We start from the raw sequence: 15,175 nt of genomic DNA on the forward strand, positions 1-15,175 counted from the left end.
AAACACGCAGATTCTACTCATGTAAAAACACCAGGCAGGCCCCACAAATAACCCAGAGATGCATTTTAAATAAAAGGACATACTCTACTCATGTAAAAACACGCTGATTCCTGGACTGTTTGTCGGCCGTATTTAGAAGGCGAATGGGCTGCATCTGGCCCCTGGGTCTTAGTTTGCCTACTCATGGTTTAACAGGTGTGCCTGTATCCAAGATTTCATTTCAGGTTAAATATTGTTATGTCACTGAGCCCGATCACCAGGGTGGCCAGCTCATTGTCATGTTCGCAACTGTCCTCCTTCTGCGGTTTTCAAACCTTCTGTGCCAATCACCAGAATGAAATCACAACCAAGTTCTTGCTGAAAATACTCTGTGACTCTAAGGAGTGTCATGAATGCTCCTCATGTACATCACCCGCTGCTGGCTGCAAACTGCAGTCCAAACATGGCATTGAGAAGGGTGGATTTGCCAGTGCTCTGTACAACAAGAACAGTTAGAACTTGCATCCTGGATTTCCCCACAAGCTTAGCATGTCAAACACTTGTTAATAGAGTGAACCCGTTGATTCCTCTAATAGCATGCTTGAGTGCCAACAACTTTGCAGTCAAAACAGGCCACTGAGAAACAACATCAGGTATCAGCATTTTCAGAGGTAGGGTGGATACAAATAAATGATTTTATAATTTTTAAAAAAATAATAATCAGATTTTTTTATTTAAATTGGATTTTTAAAATAAAATGCTATTAGACGGAAAATCTTTCTAAAGATAGTTCTCTATTTAAGTTACATTATAGTCCAAAGGCTATTCATCAGGAAATAAGGATTTATTTTCAGTTTTTCATGTGTGCTAAAACTCAGTCTAAGTTGTTGTTGTTGTTTTGAAAAAAACTGTTTAACCACATCAGTTAACAAACATGGATACATATGCTATAATGTTATTGTTTTAGTTAAGTAAATTGTTAAGGTAATGATTATTTTTCTCCTTCCAACAAAGTACAGCAGAAAGGTTGTCCAAATATAAACAGTTAACTTATTAAACCTCACAATAATTTCATAATTATGTATTTCTATGTATTTCTAATAGTCAATGTATTTCTAATAGTATAACCAAATCAGTAATTTTTGATATAACTGTAAAAACTATTCTGAAAATGTATTATTCCAAAAATGGAACCTTCATCTGGTTGCAAATATTAAGATTATATCAGCAAGAATGAGTCTTTCTGTAAAAAAAAAAATGATTTAAATCAAGACTTACTGACTTAAATCAAATCTACCCTGTTCAGGGACTCTTAAAGTTGTGGAAGTGTGTGTGTGAGAGAGAGTCTGGATAAATTTAAAGAAGAAAAATACCCCCCCCCCCAAATTATCACAGGCCAATGAGGATTGAACCTGCTCAATAGCCATGGAATATAGGAGAAAATGAAAAAGCAGGTGGCCACGCATTTGTATGTGGGAAAAGGCAAAAGAAGAGAGCAGAAGGCATGTATTCTGCAAGCCAAATAGTTTGGCATATAATTAGTCAAAGGTGGAGGTTTTTTTAAAAAAAAATAGAAGCCCAGCAAGCACTTGATGCAAGAGGCAGTCCAATGTGGCCTTACTGGCCACATTTTTGCGCATAGATCCATTTAAAATGGATTCCTCCTTCATCCCTAGTGGCGGAGTGGACCTGCTGCCTGGCAGAGCACCTGTTTGCCTGCGCCTCTACCTGTATACCAGCAAACAAAGCAAAATGGTGGGAGTTTTCAATGCTCTCTCTGCCAGTGGAATCCCAAAATCTAGTTACTGCTGTCTGTGGAACTCACTGTTCAGGAGAAGTGGGATTTTGCCCTTTTGTGGCTCCTTGGCTCCCTCACAAACCCAAGAGTTCTTAATAGCAAAATAAAATGCAGGGGGTTTTTTTTGGGGGGGGGGAGGAACATGTCTCCTTTATATAAACAATTATGGGTATCATAATCCTTTTCCCTGAATGAACCACCATAAGCCCCTCAAAGCACCTTCAAATTCTAATAGGTGTTTTCTGTTCATGTACACAAGCTTTTTCTTCAATCCAGAAATATATACCATCTGTCAATTTAAATGTTCGGAAAAGTTTGGACTGTTACTTGACAGGAAGCGTGAAGCCTGGCTCCCTGAGGTAAAAAACAAGCTGTCAACTTCCATTATTACTATCCTATGAAAAGCCACACAAAAAATGGATGTCTCATTATTTTACTCTTCCCCACAATCCAGAGCTGGTGACTAGAGGTTGACAAGGAGGGAAATATCTGAAGAAAATGGACTGAACTATAAATTACACCAAACATGCTTATAAATACATGTGCTTTAAGACTGCCACTTTTATTTTAAAAGAAGAACAGGCACAGGGTCCCTGCTGATGTGCTCCTGATTTGGATCTAAGCACCGTACCAGATTCTGCCAAAATTTATTTCCCTACCCTTCCTATTTCCCCACAAGAAGGTGCTGGTTAGTGCAGAAGAGGAGATTTTTGGGGGCGGGAAACCAGCACAAGGCCTTGATTCAGATTGGGAGGGTGGTATAGTGTGGGGGCCCTGTGCCTATTTGCTTTGGGGGGGGGGGATATCACAGCTCAATAGGATTTGTAATCTATTATGTTCTGCTCTTGCTTCCTGTGGCGTTTGCCCGTTCGTTTAGAAAATGCTTGAACGGGGGGAGAGATAGGGTTCACAGGTACCAGGACAGGATTACCACAAGAAAAATATAGACCAATAGGAAAGCCGGAGGCGGAGCCTACCTGTGTATAAAAGGGCTTAGCGCAAGGTTTGAGTTAGCTGTTGGGAGTTGTTGGTGGTTGGTTGGTTGGGAAAGGCAGTTGGAGAAGCAGTTGGCAGGCAGTTGGAAATAGAGAGACAGGGCAGTGGGTTCTTGAGTGAGGGGAGGTAGAAGAGATAGAGAGAGGAAAATAAGACTAAGAAAGTAAAGAGTAACAACGTTTGGAATGCCGTAAAAATTTGTTTGTGTCTGAAATAAAACACACTCTTCTTTATTAATTGAGAACCTGATTGAGGCTGAAGTGATTTTACCGGGGAGGACCTGGTTGGTGGCAGCAGATTAGTGGTGTACGGGTCAATAGTTCGTGAGACGACCGGGGGCTCCGCATGAACGCCACACTTCCATTCACCTGAAGCAAAGACAGTGCTGTCCCTAAGGTATGGCAAACTGGGGCAATGGCCTCAGGCCCTGTGATCTGGGGGGGGGGGCACACAGGCCAGGCAATAGGCATTGCGCCACTCAAGGTGGGTGTCATCACCACCACTCCTCCTCTCCTCATTGGGATGTTGGAAAAAACTCCTGCAAAAATGGAAACAGGAGTGGAAATTGCTGGTGTTCACAAATTTGTCCCATGTCCAGGACAAAGATCAATCTAGTGAATAAGATAGCTACTTGCTGTTGTTGATACAAAATAGATTACCCACCCCCATTGACATTGTTTCCTTTGTATTGAAGTAGAAAGGGTGGAACAGCAAAACAACAATATTGTTTGCAAAATTATGTAAGTTACATAATTTTGCCACAGCAGAGAACAAGACAAACAACATAGGCTTGGGCAGAAGACAACTTGCACATGAACAGAAGCAGAAGCAGCATGGGATACACACACTCACACTCACACACGTGTGCAATGGGAAAGGTTGCCTAAGACTCTTGCAGCAAAAAGGGGGTAATTTGAGCTTCCTTAAGCACCTAGCCTACAAGAGATAATGACTGCCTTTACTCATGTCTCATGAGCTACTGTATCCAGTCAGAACATGAAAATATGCTCTCCTCAGCAGCTTAATTGAGAAAGAAGCTCCTTCCTCCGTATCCAACATGAAAACACTTGGTCAAACATGCAGCTTGCCTGGGACTAAGATAAGATGCTCTCCTTATGAGAGCCAGGGGGTCAGGGAAAAGGCTTGTTTAGCAATATTAATATTTACAAGATTAAGTAAGCACACGTCTTGTTTGCACCGTCAGTGACAGCCTGTTTAAAGAGCCAAGCCAAAAACCAATTATACTCCCTGACGTTCCAGCTTGGCTCCTTCTATTGACCTGTTTAAAACCTTATCTTTTCACTCTGGCATGCTCAAACCCATCTCCCTGCTGTTATAAGAATTTTAAGGTCATATATATATATATATATATATATATATATATATATATATATATATATCAGGGGACGCGGGTGGCGCTGTGGGTAAAACCTCAGCGCCTAGGACTTGCCAATCGCATGGTTGGCGGTTCAAATCCCCGCGGCGGGGTGCGCTCCCGTCGTTCGGTCCCAGCGCCTGCCAACCTAGCAGTTCGAAAGCACCTCCGGGTGCAAGTAGATAAATAGGGACCGCTTACCAGCGGGAAGGTAAACGGCGTTCTGTGTGCTGCGCTGGCTTGCCAGATGCAGCTTTGTCACACTGGCCACGTGACCCGGAAGTGTCTCCAGACAGCGCCTATAGAGTGAGATGAGCGCACAACCCTAGAGTCTGGCAAGACTGGCCCGTACGGGCAGGGGTACCTTTACCTACATATATATATATATATATATATATATATATATATATATATATGAGATGAGATAAATGTTCATAAATGTACCAATGTCTGGAGCAGCACAGGAAGACCTTCTTGAAACCATTTGGACTCCCTGAAACCATTTTGACTCCCAAACTGACCAAATGTTTTCTCTGCAAGGAGGGAGGGGGTGGGGGAATGTCAGGGAACTGACATCGGAGCGAGAGGCGGAGGCAAGGCTCCCAAGCGATGCTGGAGAAGGGCCCAGCAGGGAGAGAGGCAACTCATCGGCTGGGGAAGGAAATCAACGTAACACCAGGGATAAAGGGGGGCAGATGGGGGAATCGGCGAGGGGGCTCCAGGACTCCTCGCCAGAGACCAGCGGGGAGAGCACGGGTCCTCCGCTACCCACACCCACCCTGCGCAGAAGACTTCCGCGCAGGGAAAGTAGACGTAGACTTGGCGTCAAAGAACTTCTTTGCTGGAAGAAGTTCAAGAAACGCCCACTGACGGATCCTGCTAGCGACTGAAACAGCCACGAAGTGAAGGGCTGTCCAGACAGAAAAGGTTTTACCAGGCAACCTAGCCAGGAGTGGTGGCAACTTACGCACGAGCAACCCCTATAACCATTACAGGGAACTTTCCCATTGTCTCAGGAAGTGGGTGATCACCATTTCAGAGGAATGGGCAGACTACCAGGAGAGGCAATCAGATAAGGCATTATCAGAAAACCAGCCAAACAGGACAAACAACAGCACTCAAATTTCTGTTGTAGATCGCCTTTTCGGTGATGTAGGTATGATGTTTGTGGGGGGTGGTCTTGGATTACACCCCTTCTGTGATGTATGTATGATGTATAGAGGGGTGGTCTTGAGCTCCAGGGCAGGGGATTTAAAATATCTATATAAGGGCAGGCACACTGTTGTTCTAGGTCCTCCTCCTTTCCTACGGGTAAGCAGAGCACCCTGTTGCAACAGATCAATAAAGATCAGGCTTACTAGCTGCTTTGCTTCTCAATATTCTCTGGTTGGCCTCTGTTATTTTCTCCTACCAATAGGGAACCTATGTAAGGACTCTATATGGGCTCTTGGATACTCCATAAGGGAAGAAGGGCAGATTTTGTTTACAACACTGCTCTGCCTTTTCCCTTCACCCCCCATTCCCTTGCATGTCCACTTATAACTAGATGTTATCCCAGTGCACAGATCATTCAGAATCCCAATTACTTGAGATAAAGGGAAGATGGGAGCAGTTGCTTAACCACAGGAAACTCTTATGCAAATTCAGGCCACTGGCCCACCAAGCTCAGTGCTGTCTCTGGTGACTGACAGCCTCTCTCCAGGATTTTGGACAAGCGACCTTCCCAGCCCTACCCGGAGGTTGAACCTGAGATCTTGTGCAAGCAAAGCAGCTCATCCACCACTGAGCTGTGGTGATTCCCCCAAAGGGGAAGTAAACAGACCCCTCCCAGGTCTGGATATTCTGGTATGCAAATGCCCCACTCACTAGGGGCATTTTGCCCACTTCCTGTAAGCCTAGATTTTGGAGGGATGAATTTACTTCCACTGCTCCTGCCTGTCAATTCTCCCCTGTAAGTATGCCCCATATGAGGGAAACACAAGCAGCATTAAGGCATTTTAAGAGAGGATTGATCTGCACACACAAGTCCTGCCCTGAACATCTTCATTAACTGTAGTCTGAGACCTTCATGCATTGGGCAGACGTTATGAAGAGGTATTTTCCATGCATTCTGTTGAATGCACTAAGAACCCACCTTCAGATTTTCCTGTTCAGGGCTCCCTGCTGTATGAAGGTGCAAACAGGGCTATGGGGGGATAGGAATACAGTGGTATCTTGGGTTAAGAACTTAATTCATTCTGGAGGTCCGTTAACCTGAAACTGTTCTTAACTTGAGGTACCACTTTAGCTAATGGGGCCTCCCGCTGCCACCACGCCGCTGCCATGTGATTTCTGTTCTTAACCCAAGGTACTATTTCTGGGTTAGTGGAGTCTGTAACCTGAAGCGTCTGTAAACTGAAGCGTCTGTAACCTGAGGTACCACTGTATGTAGTTATACCCATAGAATCTAAGCATGAGCCCCCATCTTGTAAAACAGATGGATCTAGTTTGCTTAGGGGCATTAAAAATCTAGCTTGCATAGGGGCATTAGAAATAATGATTATTTCCCCAGGCAATTTCACTCAGCATGTTCCTTCTTAAGGGGAAAGTCTTTCAAATAAAGATCGTGCGAATAGTACAGAAACAACACACTTACTCCAGAACAACCCCTGCAGAGATGGGTAACACTGCTTGCCTTTGTTCATAGGAAAGTAGTTTATTCTGAAGCAACCGCAGTATGGAGGAACTGGGCAGAGAGATGTTTTTCTTCCTCTCTTATAAGTCTAAAAAGCCTGGAGTCCTCCAGGACAGGAGAGTGAGGAGGACTGACAAATGGAAGTACGTTTTCATACAGCACACAGTTAAAAACAATGGAATGCGCTATCACCAAATATAATGGCCACCAATTTATATGGCTTTTACTGGGGATTAGATATTTGTGAAGATAAAGCATTGAAAGGCTACTAAATCATCACTGCTATATGGTACCACCAGGTTCAGAAGAACCAGTGCTGGATTTACGTATAAGCTGAACAAGCCATAGCTTAGGGCCCCACTCTTTTGGGCCCCCCAAAAAATTTAAAGGAAAAAAACACCTGGATGTACATTTCCAAAATATAAGATAAAAAACAAATAAAATAAAACCTACATATAGCAACAGTGGTAAATTGCTTTAGTTATCTATTAGGTCCATAAATTACCATATAGCATATATTCAACACAAAAAACAGTGACAATTTGTTGTTGACAAAGCCTTTGGTCTAATCTGCCAGGGTTCTTCTTATGTTCTTAACCTTGTTTTCAGAGAATTCCATGCCCTTCAAAATGCCTTGCTCCATCTTTGTCACTTCCATATCAAGATCTTGCTCACTCGATATGTTTGACGATTCTGTATGTAAACACAGAAACAAAAGACTGTTAAGCAGAAAATAAGTATCCCTCATTCTTCCAAGCCACATTCAGGATAAGGGACGGATTACACGTCTGAAGAAATTAGTGCGTCTGTGTTTGAATATCAGTGACACCCTCCCTTCCCCAACCCAAACTAGGGTGCTGCGATATTCCAGAATGTGCTAAGAGGGGAAGGTTCAGTTGGGGAATGTTTAACTGTTGAGCTGCTGTGAGGAAAGCAAAAAATATGTTTTGCTAGAAAGGAACCTTGGGGTTTAGGCTTTGTTTTTCAGGATAGTTGGAGAGGTAGAAAAAGCAGATGGGCAAAAGCTTAAGCAGGCCCTAGGGTAATGAGGAGCTCCACATCATTCATCACAAAGCATGTTAAGAAATTGAGGGGTGCATGAGTGCTTTTTCATAGGATGAATCAGAATAAACGCTGTTCCTTGTTGCACTATAAACCAGTATTGTATGTGGACCAAATGGTCTGAGAAGCTTCAGTATTTTCATTTTAATGGATGTTCCTAGACCTTGAGGCTTCTGAGAAGAATGAAGGCAGTGTTATGGCTTATATTTAGACATTGCAAAGGGTTACAAACAGTTCTGGAACATCAGTAAAGAGCAAGGACTCATCCACACATCCTTTTGTCCTGCTGCTTCCCCCCCCCAGGGAAAACAGCTCTTCAGTGCTCAGTCAGAGCAAACGACAATTGGAGTTTTCTCTGGGTTGATGTTTGCTCTGAGTTAGCACTTAATGGCAGGTTTTTTCCTGGGAAAGGAGTGGCGTAAGGGGGAAATTGCTCAGACCTGTGCCTAGAAACTGCAGGTCAAGTGGAAAATCACTTGGACCGATGCTTTCTAGGCACTGGTCAAGCGGAAGTGTAGACCTAACCCTTAATTAGCATTTGTCAATAGCTACTGGTACACTACAGGACATACCTTCTGAGTCTTTGCTGCCACTCAGCATAGAAAACAGCACATTGATTGGAATTCCTGGCCCATTCTTTTCCAAAGTGTCTGGGGAACAACTTATCTGTTGGTTTGGGTACGCTGTAGGAGAAGAGCAAGCTAACAGAAAGACCTTCAGAATTAACAACTATAAAATTTTACGGCTCAGGCTCCTATGCAGTTGTTCATCCTCTCAAGGTTGAAAAGCTATCTCTCTCTCTCTCTCTCTCTCTCTCTCTCTCTCTCTCTCTCTCTCTCCTCTTCCTCACAAGCATGGGAGCACACAAACACATACAATTTGGGTTTTCTCTGGACTTACGCTTGCTCTGATCTAAAGCTAAAGAGCAGGGCTTCTTGGGGAAAGGAGTGAGGCATGGAGAAAACCACCCGGATCTGTGCTTTCTCTGCACAGGACAAGTGTGGACAACCCTAAGCGAAGAAGTCCCATATCATGCTACCTTTTTTGGTTGCCCTCTTCTGAACATTTTCTAAATCTACAGTACCCTTTTTGAGGCAAGGCAACCAAACTGTACGCACTATTCCTAATGTGGTCATATACTAGATTTGTATGACGGCATACAGTTTTATTTTCAGTTTCTTTCCTAATCTTCCATGGCATGGAATTTGCCTTTTCCACTGCTTCTACACAGTCAGTTGATGTCTTCATTGAGTTATCTACTACCACCCCAGCTTCCTGTTCCTGGTTAGTCACTATCAGTTCACACCTCATTAGTGTATTTGTGAAATTAAGATGCACGCAAGGCAGATTCCGAAATGCACTCCAACTCCCACTGGCTAATGGTGAGGGGGTAATAGGAATTGTAGCCCAGAAACATATTGAAGAGTACAGGTTCCCCATCCTTGAGCTAGCACATTGGTGAGCAGAATTTATTTATTTTTTTACACTCTCCTCTCCAGCAGAACCAGCTCAATTCAGCCTTCGGCATAACATTAAGACATAAAATGTTGAGAATAAGGCAGAGAGGGGCATTTCTCTTTGCTTCTTCCCACATTATCATGATCTCTTCCAGGGAATCTTGGTTGGCTTTCCCTGGGGCCAAAGCAGGGAAGGGCCAAATTAAGTAGTCCAAAGTTGTTGCTGAAAGAGGGGAAGTGGGAAAGGTAGAGGATGCCCTGGACTTGCAGATATTTTGGCGCTTCCCTGAATGTCGATGAATAAGTTGCAATAAAGGAAGTTCCATATTCTGTCATCAATGACAAAAAGCAGGGAAAGCTGAAAACAACAGTTTGGAACAAAAAAAAATGGTCTAAAAGTGAAAATAAGAAAATTTATCTTATGCAATTCAGTATTATGCAAAAGAGAAAAAACCCCAAAGATGACAAATTGGGTCCATTGTTCAAAATGATGACATTTCAGAGGAAAGAATATCACAAATATTTCATCAGTGGGAACTAGAAATGCAAGTGTTGCTCAAATGTATCAAGGGGAAGTTGGTTCCGCTGGGTCATTGTAACACACACTGGAGAGGTCAGATCCTTTCTGCTTTTTTTAAACACCCCAAAGTATGCTTAACCCTGGAAGTGCATGATGAAATTGAATTTGCTCACCTTCCTCTCTCCTGTCATCTCTTCTTCTGTCAGTATTTAGTTTATAAACTCCTCAGGGCAGAAAGCTGACTTTTCTACTTATGTTAGTATGTAAACATCTAATTCATAGCACTGTATAAAATATTATTAATTTCCTTAAGTATATTCACTCCAGAAGCAGCAGCAAGAGCCCTCCATGTAATCACACTGCTCTGGGTTGTTGTTTTTTGGGGGGGTGGGGATGCTGAATGTTTATTACTTTTTAAAAAGAAGATTCTAGACCTCATGGCAGAGATGAATTTCTTACATCCGTTTTTCAAGCTCTCTGAAAACAAACCACGCAAAATCAACTAGCCAGGTGCAATGTTGTCATTTCATTTCTTTCCAATCTGGGTGTTATGCTTTCTGGGATGAACAAGCATGAATTCATTCCCTGGCATAACTGTAGTTCAGTGTTCTTTTTCCATCATAATTTTCTGTTTTGAACAAAGTTGCCTCCTCCCTGATCATATGAATGAACTAATAACTACAGCGGTACCTCAGGTTAAGTACTTAATTCGTTCCGGAGGTCCGTTCTTAACCTGAAAGTGATCTTAACCTGAAGCACCACTTTAGCTAATGGGGCCTCCCGCTTCCGCTGCACTGCCACTGCACGATTTCTGTTCTCATCCTGAAGCAAAGTTCTTAACCTGAGGTACTATTTCTGGGTTAGCAGAGTCTGTAACCTGAAGCATATGTAACCTGAAGCGTATGTAACCCGAGGTACCACTGTATTATCATTGCAAGGACTGAAATTACTACACATTCAAGAAATGACTAAAAATAAATTGAACTGAATGAAAAATATATATATATATAGAAGATGGCACTTCAAATTTGGAGCGAGCCAGACATGCAAGTTCAGATGAAGGCACATGAGGGTAGCGGGGAATAATGCTCTTGCATTGGGACCCTGATCAGTGGCTTCCTTGCCAGCAGTAGGAGACATGTTGGTCCCACAATTCCATATTTGTAAATAATATTACTGACACCACAAGTCTCCTGTGCAACATGCTTACTCACCCAAAAGGAACAACATGCAGCAGTGCTGCTATGGGGGTGATGGGGAATGGAGTGCTGAGCAATACTTTCACATTGCACGCAAAATTGGAAGCATATTTGTGTCACTGGGTTCAAAATGGAAAATTTCTGCTTGTGCTGCTGCTTCTTGCCGTGCTGAGTCACCAGAAAGAAAGGAAAACAGCTGCCCTGGAGAAATCAAAACGCAGAGGAACTAGATTAAATTACCCAATGCTACCAGCCCAAGGGGTATATGAGATTTTGGGAAACTTGTTCCTAGTGCTTACGTACACCAGACACACCTCACTCCCATTTCCTCCAGAATCTCCAGGGGCGGATAGGGAGGGTCACAGGTTCCCCCACCTCCCGCTCTAAAATCTGCTGCTTGCCTTAAAGCATGGGTAGGCAAACTAAGGCCAGGGGGCTGGATCCGTCCCAATCACCTTCTAAATCTGGCCCGTGGACGGTCTGGGAATCAGAGTGTTTTTACATGAGTAGAATGTGTTCTTTTATTTAAAATGCATTTCTGGGTTATTTGTGGGGCATAGGAATTCGTTTACCTCCCCCCAATATAGTTCAGCTCCCCACAAGGTCTGAGGGACAGTGGACCGGTCCCCTGCTGAAAAAGTTTGCTGACCCCTGCAAGGCAGGAAAGTGCTGCAAATTACTTGTTTTGTTCATTCGTTTCTTTGCAAATGAAGCCTCTAAGCAGTTTACAAAGACTAAAAAGCATACATTAAGACTGTCAATAAAAATAAACATTAAGGACAGGTTGATAAAAAGCAAAATGAATAAAGCAACAACAACAGTTAAAAAGTATACTTTTCAAGCAAAAATTATGAATTAATATTCACATCAAGTTTGGGTCCCAGGACTCAAGCACACCTTTGACCCAAAGGCCATTCCCTCCAATTCTGGATGCATGAAGACTGATTGCAATTCCTCAGTGGCCCTTTTTTTGCAAATGCCCAGGCCACACTCTGCCTTCTTGCTCCCTTCCTCAAGTGTGGCATGGCTGAGTTTTTCTCCTGGGACTGAGCCTGGCTCAGATTAAGCATGACTGCACCTAAATGCTGAACTCACCAGGTACTAGTAAGTCACCATCTCTCGGTCTCAGTTACCCTGTCTTTGAAATGGGAATAATAGTAGCCTACACTCATAGGCGTGTTGCAAGGATAGCTTTTACAAGGTCATAAAACAGTGTGGAGTTAAGGTGCAGCACTCATAATTAATAGTTATTATAATAATCAGGTGGTATAAGCAAAGCCACAGGCATCCTGCAGAAAACCTTGGCACTGAATTTTTCATTTTCACCACCTTACAGGAGACAGATTGGGCAACTCAAACCATCCGGGTTCTGTTAAGGCAGGGTTGGGGAACCACCTTCCTGCATGCCTTATTAGACTTAGACACAGGCCCCAATTTGACTTGTGAGACCATTTGCCCCAAACCACACCCACATCCCCCACATCTGATGTCAGATGAGACATCAGGAGAGGGCAGGTAGAGATCTGACTGCAAAAAAAGGTGTGGGGGGGGGAAGCTTGAAGCACGTTCCTGATCGCTCCTTGCCAAGGGATATTTGTGGTCACCACCAATCAGCTGATCATCAGTGATAGCAAAGCTGTGGCATCAGCTGTGCTATGGAATTTGCCATAACTCTGCAGCACAACCAATCCTTGCTGAAAGCGGGGCTTGAGGTCAGCATCTATCACCTGCTTGGTAGATGCTGCACTTGAGCTCAAGCCACACGACAAAGGGGGTGGGGAAATGAGGCACCTGATGCCGTGATGATGTCAGGTGATTGACAGGTGGCTAGCCCCACCCACCTGTCAAAGTGCCCCACTTGGGCAAGGAAACCCAGGGCCTGGCCTGCTGGCTAGAAAATGTTCACTAACCCTGAGTGGATGTGGAGCTTTGTGAAGGACACACTGAACCGGGAGATCTGGAGAAGCAAATTCCAGAAAACTGAAAGTGTTGCTGAGCATTTACTCACTGCGTGCTGGAGGCCGTAAGTCCGGAGGCAGATTTGGAAATAGGCTCCTTGTGCCTTCCAAGAACTGCTGGCAATTCTGCTCCCCTTTGATCTGGATCTTCACTAGGAGTTTTCATACCTTCTCCTTTGGGTTTTGCATCTTATCCACAGTTTCATAATCACTCTCGGAGATCAAGTTCTGGGAGGCCACATCAACTAAGATTATATCAGGTGCTCTTTGAAGGAAGCCGATGAGTGTCTCACTGGATTGTCTCAAAGGCCATGGGTGGAGGCACCAGTGGCTGCCCTCGAGAAGAAACAGGCATGTTGCTATTAGTCTGCTTTGGCACCTCTCGCTCCGTTTTCTCCTGAGAAACCCTAATGTGCAACATCAAGATATTGTAAACCACTCAGTGGTCCTCGGATGAAGGGTGGTATAGAAATTTAATAAACAAAAGAAGATAAATAAACACCAGTTTCCTGTATGAGCAGGAGCATAATTCAACGTATTGGTGTTGATCTTTAAAGCCCTAAATGCCCTCGGCCCAGTATACCTGAAGGAGCATCTTCACCCCCATCATTCAGCTTGGACACTGAGGTCCAGCTCCGAGGGCCTTCTGGCAGTTCCCTCCCTGCAAGAAGTGAGGTTACAGCGAACCAGGCAGAGGGCCTTCTTGGTAGTGGCGCCCGCCCTGTGGAACATCCTCCCATCCCATCAAGGAAATAAACAACTATCTGACTTTTAGAAGACATCTGAAGGCAACCCTGTTTAGGGAAGTTTTTAATGTTTGATGTTTTATCGTGATTTTAATATTCTGTTGGGAGCCGCCCAGAGTGGTTGGGGAAACCCAGCCAGATGGGTGGGGTATAAATAATAAATTATGATGATGATGATGATGATGATGATGATGATGATGATGAATACAGTGGTACCTCGGGTTACATACGCTTCAGGTTACATACACTTCAGGTTACAGACTCCTCTAACCCAGAAATAGTACCTCGGGTTAAGAACTTTGCTTCAGGATGAGAACAGAAATCGTGCAGCGGTAGCGCAGTGGCAGCAGAAGGCCCAATTAGCTAAAGTGGTACCTCAGGTTAAGAACAGTTTCAGGTTAAGAACGGACCTCCGGAACGAATTAAGTACTTAACCCGAGGTACCACTGTACCTCTTCTCAGATGGTGCTTGAAGGGAAATGGATCTAAAAATCAGAGAGTGGATGCTTCCTGGCATTGCTTCAGAACCATTGATTCAGTTATATGTCAACCTAATAAATTAGGAGGTGATGATAAATCTTCACAATCTGTAACATGGGCCAGACGTGGCTGCCAACTCCCATTCCTTTATCTCCTGATCTGAAGATGAAGCACTCCACCTGCTTTTTAAACACCTGGCTCTTAAAGAGCAAGCAGAGGGCTTTATCTCCTCCCTTTAACGGCAGGTACCCTAGATCAGAGATAAAGCCCTCCACCTGCTCTTTTAAAGACAGCATTTCCAAGCACCACCGAAATGGTGCTTGCCAAAATTGTGTGCGAGTGAGAGCGCTGAGTCTGCGTGTCTGTTATGCGCCTGTTGTAGGTGTGGCGAGTGTTCGTGTATAAACATATGCGTTGGCTATACTCACTGCTGCTGGCATATGACTCATGGATGTGTGGCTGCCCCCATCACAACATCCCTGGCCTAAAAAAAGGTTAGCCCCCCCCCCCGTGATTTGTAAGATCAAGAAACTAAGATTTATTTAACTGGACAACCATTCTACAAATTCTGCACCACTATCCACAAGTGTGGCTGTTCTATATGGCTCCTTTCCAGGACTTCTTAGGGTTTTGTCCAGGGGTCAGCAAACTTTTTCAGCAAGAGGCTGGTCCACTGTCCCTCCGACCTTGTGGGGGGCCGGACTATATTTTGAAGCAGAAAAAAATGAACGAATTCCTATGCCCCACAAATAACCCAAAGATGCATTTTAAATAAAAGGACACATTCTACTCATGTAAAAACATGCTGATTCCCAGACCGTCCACGGGTTGGATTTAGAAGGCGATTGGGCCGGATCCAGCCCCTGGGCCTTAGTTTGCCTACCCATGGTTTTGACCATCAAGGTGTTTGACCCAAGGGAAAAATGCTTGG

This window comes from Podarcis raffonei, chromosome 13 (genome assembly GCF_027172205.1).
Source record: "Podarcis raffonei isolate rPodRaf1 chromosome 13, rPodRaf1.pri, whole genome shotgun sequence".
NCBI lineage: Eukaryota > Metazoa > Chordata > Lepidosauria > Squamata > Lacertidae > Podarcis > Podarcis raffonei.